The 23,830-nt window shown below is 51.5% G+C and overlaps 1 protein-coding gene across 1 annotated transcript in view; it reads right to left on the bottom strand.

Moving 5' to 3' along the window:
* ZFAND3 (zinc finger AN1-type containing 3) overlaps window positions 1-23,830 on the bottom strand; it is a 186,137-nt gene that overhangs the window by 154,175 nt on the left and 8,132 nt on the right. The window lies entirely within an intron of this gene.

Here is a 23,830-nt window from a genome sequence, read left to right as displayed (position 1 = left end):
GAGATGGTAACAAGAGACTGTCCGGACTTCATAAAGAAAAGAGACCTCATGCATCTAGCGAGCAGCGGTGCTCAAACATTAAAACAGCTGGTCAACAAGGGGTTAATGCCAATGAGGCAGAGGGCACAAGTAAGATCGGGGTTGGAGCTGCCTCTTCTCAGGCTGTATCAGCTATGGAGGTGGCTCTACCCCCAGTGTCCAGTGACGCCGAGGCAACCCCAGGTCCTCCTGGCCCAGCTGGTGTGAGTGATGCAAGGAAGCGAGGCAGTATTGTACATAGTGTGGTGAATGTTGGGGTGGTGAATGGTGCTGAGGGGGGTGATCCTGGTGTGCGTGCTGGACCATCTGCACCCCCAGTGGTGGCCGCTCCCATAAGGAGCTATGCGAGTGTCACCGCTGGGGCAAGTGGGGTTAACTCCTTGTCTCCTGGCTCTGGGAATAGCGTTTTGCAAAGGCGTCTTCTGGAGGCTCTCAGGAGAGGGGAAAAGTCAATCACTGTAGAGGGGAGAGATGTTGATCTGTCCTTCTGGACAGACAGGCATGGCCTGGCAGCCTTCCAAGAGAAAAGGGGGGGAGAGACTGTATGGTCTTTACCCACAACTGGGCCCGGAGCTGCCCGTAGGAATGTGGTTCGTCTTCGCTGGAGGGGCAGTGACGCATGCCCACCCAGGTCAAGGGTGGTGGAGCTCCTCCTGAAGATGAACTTCAGGGCTAGTGACATCTTTGCCCTGATACATCCTTATGGTACTCCGGAGTTCGATGTCAGCTTTGTTCGGCCGGAGGGCTTAGAGCTCTTCTGGTCGAATTATGAGCTGGCAAAGAACGAGCCCGCATGGCGAGACTTTGCTGTGCAAGCAGTGTCTCGCCAAAACACAGTCAAGAAGGTGACCGTTTTGACCCGTAACGAGTCACTTTCTTGCATGGACATCATGACGTGGCTCAGTCGTTATGGCGAAGTAGTTCAGGTACCTCAGAAAAACCGCGATGAATTTGGCATTTGGTCTGGGGCCTGGACCTTCATGATGAAGTTGAAGTGTTCAGGCGGCACGGTCGCCCACATTCCTTCTTCAGCCTTTCTTGGGCGGGACAGAATCCTGATTTTCTACCAGGGGCAGCCGAAGGTCTGTCACAGGTGCGGTGACCCCACACACTTTAGCGCCAGCTGCCAAGTGCAGAAGTGCGCTTTGTGTGGTGGGCTAGGTCATCTCGCTGCATCCTGTAAGGACATTAGGTGTAACCTGTGTGGTGAGCTCGGTCACCCTTTCAGCCGTTGTCCTCGCTCCTTTGCCAATGCGGTTGTGACCCCAGTGGAGGAGAGCCATGAGGTTGCTTCTGCTGGGGAAGGTACCAGCAGAGGTGGAGGAGCTGAGGGGCCTGTGAAGAAAAGTAAGAATAAGTCACCTTCTCAGTTGAGGCGGCTTGAAGCCAGACAAAAAGGGAGAGGACTGGGGAAACCTCAGGTTGCTGGGGTGACCCTTGGTCCTTCCTCAGAGGCTGGTCATGCTACTGAGGCCCTGAGGGATGATGAGTTGGATGAGGAGGTCAGGAGGATGGAGCGCGAGAAAGGTGCCATGTCCTCCACGTCCTCCCATTATGAGAGTATGGATGAGGATAACAGGATTTGGCTAGAAAATAAGCGCAAGCAGAAAAAGAAAAAACGCGGTGTATCTAAGGTACCTAAGGAAGGGAAAACTTCCTCCCCTCTGGTTGAGCTTTCCAACCGGTTCCTCACCCTCGATGAGATCGCCTCCTCGGAAGGGGAGGCTGAGGGTGGGGTTCTGGAGGTGGCGGCGGAGCAGCCTGCAGGGGGCGCCGAGTCTCTATCCTCTGGGGATGCTGGGTCCTCAGAGTGGGAGACTGACTCAGAGTCAGGAGACAAGGACGAAGGAGAGGGTGGTCCGGGTGGGTCCTTGGGGGCCAGTAATAACATGGACACCTCAATTTCGTTAAAAAGAAGTTGCCCCAATTCTGAAGGGAAAAGGCAAAAGGGTTCATCTTCAGAGGACAGTAGAGGGAAGGGAGGTAGTAAGAAAAAAGCCGTCTAACTCAATCACTCATGATGGCGGCACCCACTCCGTTGACGCTGGCGTCCATTAATGTCGCCAGCATTAAGTCTGATGCGGCTAGATTTGCGGCCTTTGATTTTCTCGGCCGCGTTGAAGCCGACATTTTATTTTTGCAGGAGACCAGGCTGCCAGATTTGGCGGCCGTGTTTAAAGCTAAGAGGGAATGGAGACATGGGCCTTCCTATTGGTCTCTTGCGGCCGAGCCGTATAGCGGAGTGGCGGTCCTTTTTACCGCACCGGTAGAATGCCGACGAATTATTGAGTTAGAAATGGGGAGGTGCCTGATCCTGGATGTCCTCATGAAGGGACAAGAACTTCGTCTTATTAACATCTATGGTCCCCAGTCCAAGTGGGACAGGAAGTGTCTCTTTATGAGGATCAAGCCCTACCTTTTTACAAGTCGGCAGGTGGTCTTTGGAGGGGACTTCAATGCTGTCACGAGGTCCCAGGATAGGGGAGGTTCCAGAGACAAGCTGACTTATGATAGCGTCGCTCTTAATAGCATAGCTAGTGAGGCTCGCCTGGTGGATGTCCACATCCGGCACACCCCAGGCCACGCGGGGTTCACCTATTATAGGGGTAGCTGCAGGTCTAGAATAGACAGGTTTTATTTAAAGGAGGAAGCCATCTCTTCAGCAGTGTCCGTTGTTGAGGTGGAGTTCTCCGATCACTGTTTAATTTTGTTTTCTCTGAATGTTACAGAGACCCCCCGGATGGGAAGAGGCTACTGGAAGCTCAATTCGTCTCTCCTGGAAGAAGCAGAGATAAGACAATCCTTTGAGGACTTTCTTCAGAGCCAGGTACCATTGCTGGGCCTTTGTAGCAGTAAGTCAGAGTGGTGGGAGATGCTCAAGAAAAGGGTGGCGAGATTCTTCCGCCAGCTCTCGAGCCTCAGGAGCCTGGACAGGTACCGCCTGTATCAGGGCCTGAGGAGGAAACTCCAGCATCTCGTCTCGACTGGAGGTAGTCGTGAGGACATCTCCAGAGTGAAATCCTTGCTGAAGAGGTGTCAGTACGATAGACACGCATCTTTGGTTTTTGAGAGGGATTACGGGAAATACCGCTCGCCCGACCCTTACAGAAACTGCAAGATGTCAGTGAATGGTAAAGTTGTCACAGGACTGGTTGACAGTACGGGATCCCTGAAAAGGTCCAGATCAGGGATTCTGGAGGTCGTCAGATCCTTCTACTCGCACCTCTTGGGCAGGAAGGATCTAGATCGGGATGTGATGTCGGCTTTCCTGGCAGAAACTGTCCCTGAGCCAGGAGTAGACCCCTCTCTTGATGTTTTGACAGAGCTGATCAGGGAAGAGGAAGTCAGCCGGGCGATTGAAGGGCTCGCCCTCAAGAAATCGCCAGGTCCGGATGGCTTAACATCTGAGTTTTATAAGACCTTTAAGGACGCCTTGGTTCCCCTCTTGACTGAGGTATTCAATGAGTGTCTTTCCTCGGGCGCTCTGCCGAAGTCAATGAGGAGGTCTGCCCTGATCATTCTGTCAAAGGGTAAGGACCGATCTCGTATTGAGAACTGGCGTCCCATAGCGCTTCTCAATACGGACAGAAAGGTTTTGGCAAAGGTGCTGTTTAATCGGCTGGTGCAGTTTGCACCCCGGCTCCTTTCGGGGACCCAGCACTGCTCTGTTCCAGGCCGCAGTACATTTAGTGCTGTGCTTTGTGTCCGGGAGGCAGTGGAGCAGGGCAGGGCTGGTAACTGGAAGGGGTACTTGCTGTCCTTGGATCAGGCAAAAGCGTTTGATCGGGTTAACCACGAGTACCTCTGGTCTGTCCTTCTGAGGTATGGCCTGCCGGGGGAGTTTGTCAATTGGCTGAAAGTTTTGTACGCAGGGGCAGAGAGTTTCCCGCTTGTGAACGGTTGGATTGGCCGCCCTTTTGAGGTCGGGTCTGGTGTTCGCCAGGGTTGTCCTCTGAGCCCACTTTTATACGTGTTCGCGATTGACCCATTCCTTAGGAGGGTTGATCGTGGGCCGTTGGTGGGAGTCGGGATGGACCAGGCGGCACCGGAAGCCACTCTAAGGGTGGTAGCCTATGCCGATGATGTCACCGTTTTTGTGTCCTCGAGAGGGGAGGCGCAATGGGTGATGTCAGAGGTTGACCGCTACTCAGAGGCTTCTGGGTCCAAGATCAACCGGGATAAGTGTGAGAGTCTCTGGCTGGGAGAGGGGGATCCAGGCTTTGATCTCCCGGACACTCTTCCAGGGCCCCAAGACTCTGCCAAAGTTCTCGGCATCGAATTTGGCCAGGGGGATTACCCCATGCAAAACTGGGACGGCAGGCTTAAGATCGCCGCTCAGAGGGTGGACCAGTGGAAGGGTTGGTCTTTGACCCTCAGGGAAAGGGTGAACTTGATTAAAACTTACCTGCTCCCATTGCTGATATATCTGGGCAGTGTGTGCATGTTGCCAGAGCCCCTCTGGACTCGGGTGTACAGTCTGTTCTTCCAGCTGTTATGGGGGAATAGGCTGAACCTTATCAAGAGGGAGGTTACTTACCGCACGAGGAGACAAGGAGGGTTGTGTATGGTCAACCCTGTGGTGTTCCTAGTGAATACCTTTCTTAAGATCAATGTTGCAAACCTCTGGAAAGAGAGGGCTCCTCCGTGGGTATACTCCTGCAGGGGATGGTTTCGGCCTTTCTTCCAGGAATGGGAGACAGGAGGACAAGTGAAGGATCTTCGTACACCGCATGGGCATCTTCCGGCTTACGCTACCCCGGTTCTGAAGGTGATTCGCCGGTGGGGTCTGGGAATGTGGGAGATCAGGACTTTGTCGAGGAAACTCCTTGACAGGAGGGTTCTGTTTGCCCGTTTCCAGAAGCCTCTGGCCCTCAGGGATTGCCCAAGTCGGGATCTTGGGGTGGGTTTAGGTCTTTTGAATTCCATCAGGATCCCCTTGAAGTTTTGGGACGTGACTTGGCGCTGCTTCCATGGAAAGCTGTGTGTGAGGGACAATCTGAAGTGTAGGAGCTCTGAGGAAAGGGGTTGTCCCCGGGAGGAGTGCGGTGGCCTGCTGGAGAGCATGGACCACTTCCTGCTTCAGTGCCCCTTTAACACAGAGGTGTACAACCGGGTGGGCGCTTCCATCCATTGGCCCGGGTTGGCCGGTCTCTCCTATGCGGAGTGGGCCTATGGAGCATTCAGAGGCCTGGGTGGCCGGGACCGCTGCACGTTATTCCTAGTTAGCCTAGTGGTCAGGTACCACACGTGGAACGCACGGTGTTTAGTGTCGACGCAGCGTAAAATCCTCCCGGTGGATGAGGTGGTTAGGAACATTCTGGGTGACCTGGTGAAGGTGCGCTCTCTGGAGTATGAGAGGCTGGGCACGGGGAGGGCCTCTCTCCTTTGGAGGGGGTTCTCCTTTAGTGTCCCTTAGTCTGTCATCTCCGCTCCTGGCGTTGGGCTGAAGCTGACACTGTAGATTTTTGTTTTGTATCTGAGGTTATAGTGATGTAGGGGCTTGCAGGCACCGAACCTGGGCTTTATGTGGTTTGGATTTGTTATGTTGATTTGTTTAATGTGTTTGTATCTTGTGTACATTGTGTATTTATTTATAGTTATATGTAGTTATACTTCTTGTGTGTGTTTATAGGTTGGTTGGTTTTGGGGTGTTGGTGTTAGGTTGGGAGGGGGGTGGACGGGACTTGGACTGTACGATCCTGGGCACTGGTCTGGACTATATAACGCGAACTTTGGACGTTAGACCAGTGTCTGGGGGGGAGGGTGATGGGCGTGGGATTTAGTTAGCTATATTTAATGTTATTTAATGTTATTTCAGTTATATTCATTATTATTTCTGTGTTTATTTCTTGTTCGTTTATGTGTATTTTGCTGTGTATTTGAAAAAAAAAAAAAAAAAAAAAAAAATTTAGGTGGTGGGAATGGGTGATGGTTTTGTTTGTTCTTATGCTGAGTGTGTGTGTGGCTGGGCCAGGAGATTTCCGTAAGACTCTTTTAGTTTGTATTATTGTTTTATTTTGCCAGAAGTTATGGCTTGATTTATGTTTATGGTTGTTATGTTTTTCATTTTTATATAAAATAAAAGATTTACAGGATGTATATGAGTAGTGTCCTGTACTTATAGCTGACGCCTGAGTGATACAGAACATGGCTCGTGTCCTCTGTAGATTATATTTAGGAATACATTGGGATCGGGGAGTGAGGTATTTTTAGCTTCAGGATATTTCGCACCTTCTGGAGGTCTCCTGTTTGGGAAGTAACGGATCTTGTATATAAGAGGCGGTGCGCGCAGGTGGAGCAGATGCTGCGGCTCTGGTGATATTTTGGAGCATTATTACCTGTCAGTCTCCCGGGGTCTCCCCCTCAGTGACATCTGCCAGTTCTGGGGATCCCTCTGCATTTAACCATTTCCAGGCACAGCCTGTGCTGTCCATCTCGCTGCACCCAGTGACCCCCAGGGCCAGGGACACAAAGTACATGCTGCCTGCGGGAGGCGCCATCACTCTCCTCCATGTGACGGCCAGAGACTGTAAGAGAAGTTTAGCCACAACTATAGAAGAGCGGCCCCTGATCACAGGGTCAGGGGGGCTCCTGGGGTGCAGCTGATGAGGATACTAGGGGAATGGTTATACAGAGCACCCAGTGAGGAGGAGATGCAGGACTCCCCAGAGGGGCTTCTATACTGCACCCGCTGCAGTGCATTGTGGGACATGTTACAAACTCTGTAAAGCTCTAGTCACAATCCAAGCAGAACAGAAACATCCGCACAACATGAGATCAGCGAGAGGCAACCACAAATCTGACCTAACCAAGCAGCTCTGGATGTGACCGGAGCAATGCACTAGAGAATGCAGCTCTGGATGTGACCGGAGCAATGGACTAGAGAATGCAGCTCTGGATGTGACCAGAGCAATGGACTAGAGAATGCAGCTCTGGATGTGACCAGAGCAACGGACTAGAGAATGCAGCTCTGGATGTGACCAGAGCAACGGACTAGAGAATGCAGCTCTGGATGTGACCGGAGCAATGGACCAGAGAATGCAGCTCTGGATGTGACCGGAGCAATGGACTAGAGAATGCAGCTCTGGATGTGACCAGAGCAATGGACTAGAGAATGCAGCTCTGGATGTGACCAGAGAATGCAGCTCTGGATGTGACCGGAGCAATGCACTAGAGAATGCAGCTCTGGATGTGACCGGAGCAATGCACTAGAGAATGCAGCTCTGGATGTGACCAGAGCAATGCACTAGAGAATGCAGCTCTGGATGTGACCGGAGCAATGCACTAGAGAATGCAGCTCTGGATGTGACCGGAGCAATGCACTAGAGAATGCAGCTCTGGATGTGACCGGAGCAATGCACTAGAGAATGCAGCTCTGGATGTGACCGGAGCAATGCACTAGAGAATGCAGCTCTGGATGTGACCGGAGCAATGCACTAGAGAATGCAGCTCTGGATGTGACCGGAGCAATGCACTAGAGAATGCAGCTCTGGATGTGACCGGAGCAATGCACTAGAGAATGCAGCTCTGGATGTGACCGGAGCAATGCACTAGAGAATGCAGCTCTGCATGTGACCGGAGCAATGCACTAGAGAATGCAGCTCTGGATGTGACCGGAGCAATGCACTAGAGAATGAAGCTCTGGATGTGACCGGAGCAATGCACTAGAGAATGCAGCTCTGGATGTGACCGGAGCAATGGACTAGAGAATGCAGCTCTGGATGTGACCGGAGCAATGCACTGGAGAATGCAGCTCTGGATGTGACCGGAGCAATGGACTAGAGAATGCAGCTCTGGATGTGACCGGAGCAATGGACCAGAGAATGCAGCTCTGGATGTGACCGGAGCAATGGACTAGAGAATGCAGCTCTGGATGTGACCAGAGCAATGGACTAGAGAATGCAGCTCTGGATGTGACCAGAGAATGCAGCTCTGGATGTGACCGGAGCAATGCACTAGAGAATGCAGCTCTGGATGTGACCGGAGCAATGCACTAGAGAATGCAGCTCTGGATGTGACCGGAGCAATGCACTAGAGAATGCAGCTCTGGATGTGACCGGAGCAATGCACTAGAGAATGCAGCTCTGGATGTGACCGGAGCAATGCACTAGAGAATGCAGCTCTGGATGTGACCGGAGCAATGCACTAGAGAATGCAGCTCTGGATGTGACCGGAGCAATGCACTAGAGAATGCAGCTCTGGATGTGACCGGAGCAATGCACTAGAGAATGCAGCTCTGGATGTGACCGGAGCAATGCACTAGAGAATGCAGCTCTGCATGTGACCGGAGCAATGCACTAGAGAATGCAGCTCTGGATGTGACCGGAGCAATGCACTAGAGAATGAAGCTCTGGATGTGACCGGAGCAATGCACTAGAGAATGCAGCTCTGGATGTGACCGGAGCAATGGACTAGAGAATGCAGCTCTGGATGTGACCGGAGCAATGCACTGGAGAATGCAGCTCTGGATGTGACCGGAGCAATGGACTAGAGAATGCAGCTCTGGATGTGACCGGAGCAATGGACTAGAGAATGCAGCTCTGGATGTGACCGGAGCAACGGACTAGAGAATGCAGCTCTGGATGTGACCGGAGCAACGGACTAGAGAATGCAGCTCTGGATGTGACCAGAGTAATTGTGCAAGACCTAGGACTGTCCAGGGTGCACTAAAGAATTCAGCTGTATACACAGAGGGGACGTACAAGACCCAGGACCCTCCAGAAGGCACTAGAGGGATCAGCTATATAACATCCTGACCACAGAGGGCACACACTACATGCCCCCAGCCAGTCCACATCATACACAGCAGTGCCCACACTATACCAGCTGCTATATAACATACTGACCACAGAGGGTACATGCTACATGCCCCCAGCCAGTACAGATCATACACAGCAGTGCCCACATTATACCAGCTGCTATATAACATCCTGACCACAGAGGGTACACGCTACATGCCCCCAGCCAGTCCACATCATACACAGCAGTGCCCACATTATACCAGCTGCTGTATAACATCCTGACCACAGAGGGTACATGCTACATGCCCCCAGCCAGTCCACATCATACACAGCAGTGCCCACACTATACCAGCTGCTATATAACATCCTGACCACAGAGGGTACATGCTACATGCCCCCAGCCAGTACAGATCATACACAGCAGTGCCCACATTATACCAGCTGCTATATAACATCCTGACCACAGAGGGCACACACTACATGCCCCCAGCCAGTACAGATCATACACAGCAGTGCCCACATTATACCAGCTGCTATATAACATCCTGACCACAGAGGGTACACTCTACATGCCCCCAGCCAGTACAGATCATACACAGCAGTGCCCACATTATACCAGCTGCTATATAACATCCTGACCACAGAGGGTACACGCTACATGCCCCCAGCCAGTCCACATCATACACAGCAGTGCCCACATTATACCAGCTGCTATATAACATTCTGACCACAGAGGGTACATGCTACATGCCCCCAGCCAGTCCACATCATACACAGCAGTGCCCACATTATACCAGCTGCTATATAACATACTGACCACAGAGGGTACATGCTACATGCCCCCAGCCAGTACAGATCATACACAGCAGTGCCCACATTATACCAGCTGCTATATAACATCCTGACCACAGAGGGTACATGCTACATGCCCCCAGCCAGTCCACATCATACACAGCAGTGCCCACATTATACCAGCTGCTATATAACATCCTGACCACAGAGGTTACACGCTACATGCCCCCAGCCAGTCCACATCATACACAGCAGTGCCCACATTATACCAGCTGCTATATAACATCCTGACCACAGAGGGTACACACTACATGCCCCCAGCCAGTCCACATCATACACAGCAGTGCCCACATTATACCAGCTGCTATATAACATCCTGACCACAGAGGGCACACACTACATGCCCCCAGCCAGTACAGATCATACACAGCAGTGCCCACATTATACCAGCTGCTATATAACATCCTGACCACAGAGGGTACACGCTACATGCCCCCAGCCAGTACAGATCATACACAGCAGTGCCCACATTATACCAGCTGCTATATAACATCCTGACCACAGAGGGCACACACTACATGCCCCCAGCCAGTCCACATCATACACAGCAGTGCCCACATTATACCAGCTGCTATATAACATCCTGACCACAGAGGGCACACACTACATGCCCCCAGCCAGTACACATCATACACAGCAGTGCCCACATTATACCAGCTGCTATATAACATACTGACCACAGAGGGTACACGCTACATGCCCCCAGCCAGTACAGATCATACACAGCAGTGTCCACATTATACCAGCTGCTATATAACATACTGACCACAGAGGGCACACACTACATGCCCCCAGCCAGTCCACATCATACACAGCAGTGTCCACATTATACCAGCTGCTATATAACATCCTGACCACAGAGGGCACACGCTACATGCCCCCAGCCAGTCCACATCATACACAGCAGTGTCCACATTATACCAGCTGCTATATAACATCCTGACCACAGAGGGTACACACTACATGCCCCCAGCCAGTCCACATCATACACAGCAGTGCCCACATTATACCAGCTGCTATATAACATCCTGACCACAGAGGGTACATGCTACATGCCCCCAGCCAGTCCACATCATACACAGCAGTGCCCACATTATACCAGCTGCTATATAACATCCTGACCACAGAGGGTACATGCTACATGCCCCCAGCCAGTACAGATCATACACAGCAGTGCCCACATTATACCAGCTGCTATATAACATCCTGACCACAGAGGGTACACACTACATGCCCCCAGCCAGTCCACATCATACATAGCAGTGCCCACATTATACCAGCTGCTATATAACATCCTGACCACAGAGGGTACACACTACATGCCCCCAGCCAGTACAGATCATACACAGCAGTGCCCACATTATACCAGCTGCTATATAACATCCTGACCACAGAGGGTACACACTACATGCCCCCAGCCAGTCCACATCATACACAGCAGTGCCCACATTATACCAGCTGCTATATAACATCCTGACCACAGAGGGTACACACTACATGCCCCCAGCCAGTCCACATCATACACAGCAGTGCCCACATTATACCAGCTGCTATATAACATCCTGACCACAGAGGGTACACGCTACATGCCCCCAGCCAGTCCACATCATACACAGCAGTGCCCACATTATACCAGCTGCTATATAACATCCTGACCACAGAGGGTACACGATACATGCCCCCAGCCAGTCCACATCATACACAGCAGTGCCCACATTATACCAGCTGCTATATAACATCCTGACCACAGAGGGCACACACTACATGCCCCCAGCCAGTCCACATCATACACAGCAGTGCCCACATTATACCAGCTGCTATATAACATCCTGACCACAGAGGGTACACGCTACATGCCCCCAGCCAGTCCACATCATACACAGCAGTGCCCACATTATACCAGCTGCTATATAACATCCTGACCACAGAGGGCACACACTACATGCCCCCAGCCAGTCCACATCATACACAGCAGTGCCCACATTATACCAGCTGCTATATAACATACTGACCACAGAGGGTACACGCTACATGCCCCCAGCCAGTACAGATCATACACAGCAGTGCCCACATTATACCAGCTGCTATATAACATCCTGACCACAGAGGGCACACACTACATGCCCCCAGCCAGTCCACATCATACACAGCAGTGCCCACATTATACCAGCTGCTATATAACATACTGACCACAGAGGGTACACGCTACATGCCCCCAGCCAGTCCACATCATACACAGCAGTGCCCACATTATACCAGCTGCTATATAACATCCTGACCACAGAGGGTACACACTACATGCCCCCAGCCAGTACAGATCATACACAGCAGTGCCCACATTATACCAGCTGCTATATAACATCCTGACCACAGAGGGCACACACTACATGCCCCCAGCCAGTACAGATCATACACAGCAGTGCCCACATTATACCAGCTGCTATATAACATCCTGACCACAGAGGGCACACACTACATGCCCCCAGCCAGTCCACATCATACACAGCAGTGCCCACATTATACCAGCTGCTATATAACATCCTGACCACAGAGGGCACACACTACATGCCCCCAGCCAGTCCACATCATACACAGCAGTGCCCACATTATACCAGCTGCTATATAACATTCTGACCACAGAGGGCACACACTACATGCCCCCAGCCAGTCCACATCATACACAGCAGTGCCCACATTATACCAGCTGCTATATAGCATCCTGACCACAGAGGGTACACGCTACATGCCCCCAGCCAGTCCATATCATACACAGCAGTGCCCACATTATACCAGCTGCTATATAACATCCTGACCACAGAGGGCACACACTACATGCCCCCAGCCAGTCCACATCATACACAGCAGTGCCCACATTATACCAGCTGCTATATAACATCCTGACCACAGAGGGTACACGCTACATGCCCCCAGCCAGTCCACATCATACACAGCAGTGCCCACATTATACCAGCTGCTATATAACATCCTGACCACAGAGGGTACACGCTACATGCCCCCAGCCAGTCCACATCATACACAGCAGTGCCCACATTATACCAGCTGCTATATAACATCCTGACCACAGAGGGCACACACTACATGCCCCCAGCCAGTCCACATCATACACAGCAGTGCCCACATTATACCAGCTGCTATATAACATCCTGACCACAGAGGGTACACACTACATGCCCCCAGCCAGTCCACATCATACACAGCAGTGCCCACATTATACCAGCTGCTATATAACATCCTGACCACAGAGGGTACACGCTACATGCCCCCAGCAAGTACAGATCATACACAGCAGTGCCCACATTATACCAGCTGCTATATAGCATCCTGACCACAGAGGGCACACACTACATGCCCCCAGCCAGTCCACATCATACACAGCAGTGCCCACATTATACCAGCTGCTATATAACATCCTGACCACAGAGGGTACACACTACATGCCCCCAGCCAGTCCACATCATACACAGCAGTGCCCACATTATACCAGCTGCTATATAACATCCTGAACACAGAGGGTACACACTACATGCCCCCAGCCAGTCCACATCATACACAGCAGTGCCCACATTATACCAGCTGCTATATAACATCCTGACCACAGAGGGTACACGCTACATGCCCCCAGCAAGTACAGATCATACACAGCAGTGCCCACATTATACCAGCTGCTATATAGCATCCTGACCACAGAGGGCACACACTACATGCCCCCAGCCAGTCCACATCATACACAGCAGTGCCCACATTATACCAGCTGCTATATAACATCCTGACCACAGAGGGTACACACTACATGCCCCCAGCCAGTCCACATCATACACAGCAGTGCCCACATTATACCAGCTGCTATATAACATCCTGACCACAGAGGGTACACGTTACATGCCCCCAGCCAGTCCACATCATACACAGCAGTGCCCACATTATACCAGCTGCTATATAACATCCTGACCACAGAGGGCACACACTACATGCCCCCAGCCAGTCCACATCATACACAGCAGTGCCCACATTATACCAGCTGCTATATAACATCCTGACCACAGAGGGTACACGCTACATGCCCCCAGCCAGTACAGATCATACACAGCAGTGCCCACATTATACCAGCTGCTATATAACATACTGACCACAGAGGGCACACACTACATGCCCCCAGCCAGTCCACATCATACACAGCAGTGCCCACATTATACCAGCTGCTATATAACATCCTGACCACAGAGGGCACACACTACATCCCCCAGCCAGTCCACATCATACACAGCAGTGCCCACATTATACCAGCTGCTATATAACATCCTGACCACAGAGGGTACACGCTACATGCCCCCAGCCAGTCCACATCATACACAGCAGTGCCCACATTATACCAGCTGCTATATAACATCCTGACCACAGAGGGTACACGCTACATGCCCCCAGCCAGTCCACATCATACACAGCAGTGCCCACATTATACCAGCTGCTATATAACATCCTGACCACAGAGGGTACACACTACATGCCCCCAGCCAGTCCACATCATACACAGCAGTGCCCACATTATACCAGCTGCTATATAACATCCTGACCACAGAGGGTACATGCTACATGCCCCCAGCCAGTCCACATCATACACAGCAGTGCCCACATTATACCAGCTGCTATATAACATCCTGACCACAGAGGGTACACGCTACATGCCCCCAGCCAGTCCACATCATACACAGCAGTGCCCACATTATACCAGCTGCTATATAACATCCTGACCACAGAGGGTACACGCTACATGCCCCCAGCCAGTCCACATCATACACAGCAGTGCCCACATTATACCAGCTGCTATATAACATCCTGACCACAGAGGGCACACACTACATGCCCCCAGCCAGTCCACATCATACACAGCAGTGCCCACATTATACCAGCTGCTATATAACATCCTGACCACAGAGGGTACACGCTACATGCCCCCAGCCAGTACAGATCATACACAGCAGTGCCCACATTATACCAGCTGCTATATAACATCCTGACCACAGAGGTTACACGCTACATGCCCCCAGCCAGTCCACATCATACACAGCAGTGCCCACATTATACCAGCTGCTATATAACATCCTGACCACAGAGGGTACACGCTACATGCCCCCAGCCAGTCCACATCATACACAGCAGTGCCCACATTATACCAGCTGCTATATAACATCCTGACCACAGAGGGTACACGCTACATGCCCCCAGCCAGTACAGATCATACACAGCAGTGCCCACATTATACCAGCTGCTATATAACATCCTGACCACAGAGGGTACACACTACATGCCCCCAGCCAGTCCACATCATACACAGCAGTGCCCACATTATACCAGCTGCTATATAACATCCTGACCACAGAGGGTACACGTTACATGCCCCCAGCCAGTCCACATCATACACAGCAGTGCCCACATTATACCAGCTGCTATATAACATCCTGACCACAGAGGGCACACGCTACATGCAGCTCATGCATCGCTATATCCAGCGCCGATTCATTGGGCGCGGGGCTCCGATTCATTGGGCGCGGGGCTCCGATTCATTGGGCGCGGGGCTCCGATTCATTGGGCGCGGGGCTCCGATTCATTGGGCGCGGGGCTCCGATTCATTGGGCGCGGGGCTCCGATTCATTGGGCGCGGGGCTCCGATTCATTGGGCGCGGGGCTCCGATTCATTGGGCGCGGGGCTCCGATTCATTGGGCGCGGGGCTCCGATTCATTGGGCGCGGGGCTCCGATGACCTATTCTTACACATAATTGTGGAGAATATTTTGCCTTTATTTCCATTTTGAACTCGTCTCCACTGACTGGACAGAGAACAAGGGGGCAGATTTATCAAGCTGTCTGAAAGTCAGAATATTTCTAGCACTGGTAAAATGAAAGCTGAGCTGTGATTGGTTGCCATGGGCAACTAGAAATATTCTGCCTTTCAGACAGCTTGATAAATCTGCCCCAAGATCTTTCTCGGTGGACAAATTTTTTTTTTATTTTTTCTTCTTTTCCACAAAACCCTTTAAAATGATTTTATATCAACTTGTAAAAAAGCCACAACTTTTTTTTTTTTTACTCCAAGATGTATCAGAGGGCTTGTTTTTTGTTTTTTTTTGTGGATTGAGTCAATGTTTTCAATGCTGCAATTTTGGGATAATAAAGATATTTTGATTTCTTTTAATAAATTGTTAATATTTTCTTTTTTACTTTATTTTTTCTGTTGTTCTTTTTACGAAGAACAAACAGCGGGAGATTCATAGAGACACAACAGCTCCAACACAGGACGCTGCTATATACTGATGGACCGGGAGACAGAGCAAAGGAAACAACTTCAACACCAACATAAAACAAGTCAAACTGATGCCCCTTCATTAACCCCTTCAGGACACTGGTTGCATTGTTGCTCCTTTCCTGTGGGATTCCGTGATCCATTTTGTTACTCTTGTGGGATGAAACACTTTCTTTAGAATTTCTACCCTGGGTTTTGTTCTCACGGGGGCTCGTTTTTTGTAGGATGTGATGTCTTATTATAAAGTTCGTCTCGTCTCTGCTTTTTTTGGGAAAGGTTCAGCAGAAATACAGTCGCAGCGATTCCACCAAATGTTTTCTTATGTTTCACACTTTTATGGAATAAAATCAACAGATCATGAATAACACGGATTCAGTTTTTCCGTTTTGTCACAATTTCTGACTTTTTTAAATAAACATTCTCACCGATGGCGGCCATTACTATGGCGACTGTCCGCACCGCGCGGGAGACACTTTCCTCCCCGAAATCTTTATGTCCATTTGTAAATGGGATTATTTATGGCCCTGTGGGATATTCACACTTCTTGGTTTATTCTGTAGCTTTACACGGGTCCCTGTAACAAGCTCAACACCAGCCCTTATGGTCACATGTTTCCAAAAAACCAGCAGCTCTGCCATGACAGTCACATGACCCGGGTACAGGAGAGACAGCAGCACAGGGGTCCTATAGTCTGTTAACACCAGGGGTCCTATATTCAGCCTTCAGATCACCAGCCTAACAAATATATACATATCATCAGCCAGAGTGTCAGAGTTAAAAGGGTTTTCCAAAAATGCAATCTGATTATAGAGGATACATGAAGGATTGCACCTGCAACTCTGGCCAATAGGCTGCTCTCATCAGAACTACACAGTAAACAAAGCATAAACTGCCACCTAGTGAGTGCAGCTGTGGAGTATAATACAGGATGTAACTCAGGATCAGTACAGGATAAGTAATGTCATGTATGTACACAGTGACTGCACCAGCAGCAGAATAGTGAGTGCAGCTCTGGAGTATAATACAGGATGTAACTCAGGATCAGTACAGGATAAGTAATGTCATGTATGTACACAGTGACTGCACCAGCAGCAGAATAGTGAGTGCAGCTCTGGAGTATAATACAGGATGTAACTCAGGATCAGTACAGGATAAGTAATGTCATGTATGTACACAGTGACTGCACCAGCAGCAGAATAGTGAGTGCAGCTGTGGAGTATAATACAGGATGTAACTCAGGATCAGTACAGGATAAGTAATGTCATGTATGTACACAGTGACTGCACCAGCAGCAGAATAGTGAGTGCAGCTCTGGAGTATAATACAGGATGTAACTCAGGATCAGTACAGGATAAGTAATGTCATGTATGTACACAGTGACTGCACCAGCAGCAGAATAGTGAGTGCAGCTCTGGGGTATAATACAGGATGTAACTCAGGATCAGTACAGGATAAGTAATGTCATGTATGTACACAGTGACTGCACCAGCAGCAGAATAGTGAGTGCAGCTCTGGGGTATAATACAGGATGTAACTCAGGATCAGTACAGGATAAGTAATGTCATGTATGTACACAGTGACTGCACCAGCAGCAGAATAGTGAGTGCAGCTCTGGGGTATAATACAGGATGTAACTCAGGATCAGTACAGGATAAGTAATGTCATGTATGTACACAGTGACCGCACCAGCAGCAGAATAGTGAGTGCAGCTCTGGAGTATAATACAGGATGTAACTCAGGATCAGTACAGGATAAGTAATGTCATGTATGTACACAGTGACTGCACCAGCAGCAGAATAGTGACTGCAGCTCTGGGGTATAATACAGGATGTAACTCAGGATCAGTACAGGATAAGTAATGTCATGTATGTACACAGTGACTGCACCAGCAGCAGAATAGTGAGTGCAGCTCTGGAGTATAATACAGGATGTAACTCAGGATCAGTACAGGATAAGTAATGTCATGTATGTACACAGTGACTGCACCAGCAGCAGAATAGTGAGTGCAGCTCTGGAGTATAATACAGGATGTAACTCAGGATCAGTACAGGATAAGTAATGTCATGTATGTACACAGTGACTGCACCAGCAGCAGAATAGTGAGTGCTGGATCATTCTGCTGTGAACTGCTGACGGGTGTGGTTGTGTTCAGCTGAGCTCCTGCACCACCTGGAGCAAACCCAATCCACCCAGGCCTGCTCTCTCCTCCCCAGGGAGGGAGTGGGTTCTGTGGGATGAATCCTGCAGGAAAGTCCCAGGCTCCTGTCTCCCGGACCAGGCCGGCGGGGGGCAGGAGAATCCAGTTACCGGCCAAAACTGATGGCGTGAGAAGATCTGCCCGGAGCCAAGGATGCAGCGATGTGACCTCGGCTGCCACCCCCAAGACCCAGGGAAGCCGCAAGGTCTCCGGAACACAGAATATTAAGGCAAGTAACATCAGCCTGAGTGCTCCTCCTGGAAAGCTGAGTGACTGTGCGGGAAAGCTGGGTGGTTCAGCTGGAAAGCTGGGTGCTCACGGAGGTGTGCAAAAAGCATGGGGTGATCTTAAGGCCCGGGAGTCTGCTACCATCTATGGCTCCCGGATTGCTGAGCACCTCCGTGAGTACGAGGAAGCTGGAAAAGCGCTGAGGAGGCTCCAGGAGGAGATAAGGGAGACCGTGGCCCTAGCGGGGGTGGCCACTAAGAAGAAAAAGTCTGATCTTCTTAACACCATAGACAGACTAAAAGCCGAGGTCACCGCTCTGGAAGAAAAGCGTCATCTAATCCGTGAGCACAGCGGTCCGTTTCGTGAGAAATTAGAAAACGACGCCCGGTTTGATGATATGCGCCAGGATAAGCTGAGAAAGCTGAAGGGGCTTCAGATCCAGGCGGATGATGGCGATGATGAGGAGGATGAGGAAGACCTGCCGTGTCCGTCTGGTGGCCTGCACCAACACCAGCAGGCCTCGCACGACAGGCTGCCTGCAGAGCAAGCGCCATTACCATCAGGCTGCGGCTCTGCCAACCTGGAGGAGGAAAGTGATGACAGCGGCCAGGGGGGGGCGCTAATGGCTCAGATCCGTCAGCTTGAGTCCCCAGTTCACCTCCAGAACTTTACCTTCGGCGATGATATGCCAGATGACGACCAAAAGAGAAAGAAGACGAGACCCAAGAAGACCAAGGCGTCTCAGGAGGTGAATCTGGTGTTTCGTCCCCTCCCTGTTCCCTCCGGGCGGGCAGCAGTGCCAGCCTGTCGTGTAGGCCCCGTTGCCCAGCCCAGCACGAATCCTGCAGTGGACTCGGTGCCAGGGTGCGGGGAGAGTGCAAAGCCACGTTCCATCATGGCGCAGAGCACCAGCCTTGTTTGTAGTAGCAAGGATGGTGCAGGGAAGGCATCGGCCGAAAGGCCGGACAGTGAGGGCGATCCGGCAGGTCCTGGTACTGTGCGCTGCCCCCTAGTGGGAGGGGGGGGTGGCCCAGTGCCAGGGGCAGTGGCGGTGGCTCCTGTGGCCCCTAGCGCTGTTGCTTGCTCCGATGAGCAGCGGCAGCGTGATGGGGCTGCTGGGGCTTGTAGTGCGGCGCCTCCCAAACATCCCGTGCAGCCTGCAGAGAAAGGCGCAGAAAAAGTACTATTCTGTATTGGTGCATCAAACTCTGCAGATATGAAAGGGGGAAAAAGACTGTCTGGAGTCTGTAAGGACAAGAGGCCTCTACCACCAATCGAGCAGCGATGCTCAAACATTATAAAAACTGCTGGACAACAAGGGGTTAATGCCAATGAGGCAGAGGGCACAAGTAAGATCGGGGTTGGAGCTGCCTCTTCTCAGGCTGTATCAGCTATGGAGGTAGCTCTACCCCCAGTGCCCAGTGACGCCGAGGCAACCCCAGGTCCTCCTGGCCCAGCTGGTGTGAGTGATGCAAGGAAGCGAGGCAGTATTGTACATAGTGTGGTGAATGTTGGGGTGGTGAATGGTGCTGAGGGGGATCCTGGTGTGAGTGCTGGACCATCTGCACCCCCAGTGGTGGCCGCTCCCATAAGGAGCTATGCGAGTGTCACTGCTGGGGCAAGTGGGGTTAACTCCTTGTCTCCTGGCTCTGGGAATAGCGTTTTGCAAAGGCGTCTTCTGGAGGCTCTCAGGAGAGGGGAAAAGTCAATCACTGTAGAGGGGAGAGATGTTGATCTGTCCTTCTGGACAGACAGGCATGGCCTGGCAGCCTTCCAAGAGAAAAGGGGGGGAGAGACTGTATGGTCTTTACCCACAACCGGGCCCGGAGCTGCCCGTAGGAATGTGGTTCGTCTTCGCTGGAGGGGCAGTGACGCATGCCCACCCAGGTCAAGGGTGGTGGAGCTCCTCCTGAAGATGAACTTCAGGGCTAGTGACATCTTTGCCCTGATACATCCTTATGGTACTCCGGAGTTCGATGTCAGCTTTGTTCGGCCGGAGGGCTTAGAGCTCTTCTGGTCGAATTATGAGCTGGCAAAGAACGAGCCCGCATGGCGAGACTTTGCTGTGCAAGCAGTGTCTCGCCAAAACACAGTCAAGAAGGTGACCGTTTTGACCCGTAACGAGTCACTTTCTTGCATGGACATCATGACTTGGCTAAGTCGTTATGGTGAGGTTGTACAGGTACCGCAGAAAAACCGCGATGAATTTGGCATTTGGTCTGGGGCCTGGACCTTCATGATGAAGTTGAAGTGTTCAGGCGGCACAGTCGCCCACATTCCTTCTTCAGCCTTTCTTGGACGGGACAGAATCCTGATTTTCTACCAGGGGCAGCCGAAGGTCTGTCACAGGTGCGGTGACCCCACCCACTTTAGCGCCAGCTGCCAAGTGCAGAAGTGCGCTTTGTGTGGTGGGCTAGGTCATCTCGCTGCATCCTGTAAGGACATTAGGTGTAACCTGTGTGGTGAGCTCGGTCACCCTTTCAGCCGTTGTCCTCGCTCCTTTGCCAATGCGGTTGTGACCCCAGTGGAGGAGAGCCATGAGGTTGCTTCTGCTGGGGAAGGTACCAGCAGAGGTGGAGGAGCTGAGGGGCCTGTGAAGAAAAGTAAGAATAAGTCACCTTCTCAGTTGAGGCGGCTTGAAGCCAGACAAAAAGGGAGAGGACTGGGGAAGCCTCAGGTTGCTGGGGTGACCCTTGGTCCTTCCTCAGAGGCTGGTCTTGCTACTGAGGCCCTGAGGGATGATGAGTTGGATGAGGAGGTCAGGAGGATGGAGCGCGAGAAAGGTGCCATGTCCTCCACGTCCTCCCATTATGAGAGTATGGATGAGGATAACAGGATTTGGCTAGAAAATAAGCGCAAGCAGAAAAAGAAAAAACGCGGCGTATCTAAGGTACCTAAGGAAGGGAAAACTTCCTCCCCTCTGGTTGAGCTTTCCAACCGGTTCCTCACCCTCGATGAGATCGCCTCCTCGGGAAGAGAGGCTGAGGGTGGGGTTCTGGAGGTGGCGGCGGAGCAGCCTGCGGGGGGCGCTGAGTCTCTATCCTCTGGGGATGCTGGGTCCTCAGAGTGGGAGACTGACTCAGAGTCAGGAGACAAGGACGAGGGAGAGGGTGGTCCGGGTGGGTCCTTGGGGGCCAGTAATAACATGGACACCTCAATTTCATTAAAGAGAAGTTGCCCCAATTCTGAAGGGAAAAGGGAAAAGGGATCATCCTCAGAGGACAGTAGAGGGAAGGGAGTTAGTAAGAAAAAAGCCGTTTAACTCAATCACTCATGATGGCGGCACCCACTCCGTTGACGCTGGCGTCCATTAATGTCGCCAGCATTAAGTCTGATGCGGCTAGATTTGCGGCCTTTGATTTTCTCGGCCGTGTTGAAGCCGACATTTTATTTTTGCAGGAGACCAGGCTGCCAGATTTGGCGGCCGTGTTTAAAGCTAAGAGGGAATGGAGACACGGGCCTTCCCATTGGTCTCTTGCGGCCGAGCCGTATAGCGGAGTGGCGGTCCTTTTTACCGCACCGGTAGAATGCCGACGAGTTATTGAGCTAGAAATGGGGAGGTGCCTGATCCTGGATGTCCTCATGAAGGGACAAGAACTTCGTCTTATTAACATCTATGGTCCCCAGTCCAAGTGGGACAGGAAGTGTCTCTTTATGAGGATCAAGCCCTACCTTTTTACAAGTCGGCAGGTGGTCTTTGGAGGGGACTTCAATGCTGTCACGAGGTCCCAGGATAGGGGAGGTTCCAGAGACAAGCTGACTTATGATAGCGTCGCTCTTAATAGCATAGCCAGTGAGGCTCGCCTGGTGGATGTCCACATCCGGCACACCCCAGGTCACGCGGGGTTCACCTATTATAGGGGTAGCTGCAGGTCTAGAATAGACAGGTTTTATTTAAAGGAGGAAGCCATCTCTTCAGCAGTGTCCGTTGTTGAGGTGGAGTTCTCCGACCACTGTTTAATTTTGTTTTCTCTGAATGTTACAGAGACCCCCCGGATGGGAAGAGGCTACTGGAAGCTCAATTCGTCTCTCCTGGAAGAAGCAGAGATAAGACAATCCTTTGAGGACTTTCTTCAGAGCCAGGTACCATTGCTGGGCCTTTGTAGCAGTAAGTCAGAGTGGTGGGAGATGCTCAAGAAAAGGGTGGCGAGATTCTTCCGCCAGCTCTCGAGCCTCAGGAGCCTGGACAGGTACCGCCTGTATCAGGGCCTGAGGAGGAAACTCGAGCATCTCGTCTCGACTGGAGGTAGTCGTGAGGACATCTCCAGAGTGAAATCCTTGCTGAAGAGGTGTCAGTACGATAGACACGCATCTTTGGTTTTTGAGAGGGATTACGGGAAATACCGCTCGCCCGACCCTTACAGAAACTGCAAGATGTCAGTGAATGGTAAAGTTGTCACGGGACTGGTTGACAGTACGGGATCCCTGAAAAGGTCCAGATCAGGGATTCTGGAGGTCGTCAGATCCTTCTACTCGCACCTCTTGGGCAGGAAGGATCTAGATCGGGATGTGATGTCGGCTTTCCTGGCTGAAACTGTCCCTGAGCCAGGAGTAGACCCCTCTTTTGATGTTTTGACAGAGATGATCAGGGAAGAGGAAGTCAGCCTGGCGATTGAAGGGCTCGCCCTCAAGAAATCGCCGGGTCCGGATGGCTTAACATCTGAGTTTTATAAGACCTTTAAGGACGCCTTGGTTCCCCTCTTGACTGAGGTATTCAATGAGTGTCTTTCCTCGGGCGCTCTGCCGAAGTCAATGAGGAGGTCAGCCCTGATCATCCTGTCAAAGGGTAAGGACCGATCTCGTATTGAGAACTGGCGTCCCATAGCGCTTCTCAATACGGACAGAAAGGTTTTGGCAAAGGTGCTGTTTAATCGGCTGGTGCAGTTTGCGCCCCGGCTCCTTTCGGGGACCCAGCACTGCTCTGTTCCAGGCCGCAGTACATTTAGTGCTGTGCTTTGTGTCCGGGAGGCAGTGGAGCAGGGCAGGGCTGGTAACTGGAAGGGGTACTTGCTGTCCTTGGATCAGGCAAAAGCGTTTGATCGGGTTAACCACGAGTACCTCTGGTCTGTCCTTCTGAGGTATGGCCTGCCGGGGGAGTTTGTCAATTGGCTAAAGGTTTTGTACGCAGGGGCAGAGAGTTTCCCGCTTGTGAACGGTTGGATTGGCCGCTCTTTTGAGGTTGGGTCTGGTGTTCGCCAGGGTTGTCCTCTGAGCCCACTTCTATACGTGTTTGCGATTGACCCATTCCTTAGGAGGGTTGATCGTGGGCCGTTGGTGGGAGTCGGGATGGACCGGGCGACACCGGAAGCCACTCTAAGGGTGGTAGCGTATGCTGATGATGTCACCGTTTTTGTGTCCTCGAGAGGGGAGGCGCAATGGGTGATGTCAGAGGTTGACCGCTACTCAGAGGCTTCTGGGTCCAAGATCAACCGGGATAAGTGTGAGAGTCTCTGG

This window comes from Engystomops pustulosus, chromosome 3 (assembly GCF_040894005.1).
Source record: "Engystomops pustulosus chromosome 3, aEngPut4.maternal, whole genome shotgun sequence".
Lineage (NCBI taxonomy): Eukaryota > Metazoa > Chordata > Amphibia > Anura > Leptodactylidae > Engystomops > Engystomops pustulosus.
Note: the sequence above shows the minus strand (reverse complement) of the source record. Positions and strands in the feature narration are given on the sequence as shown.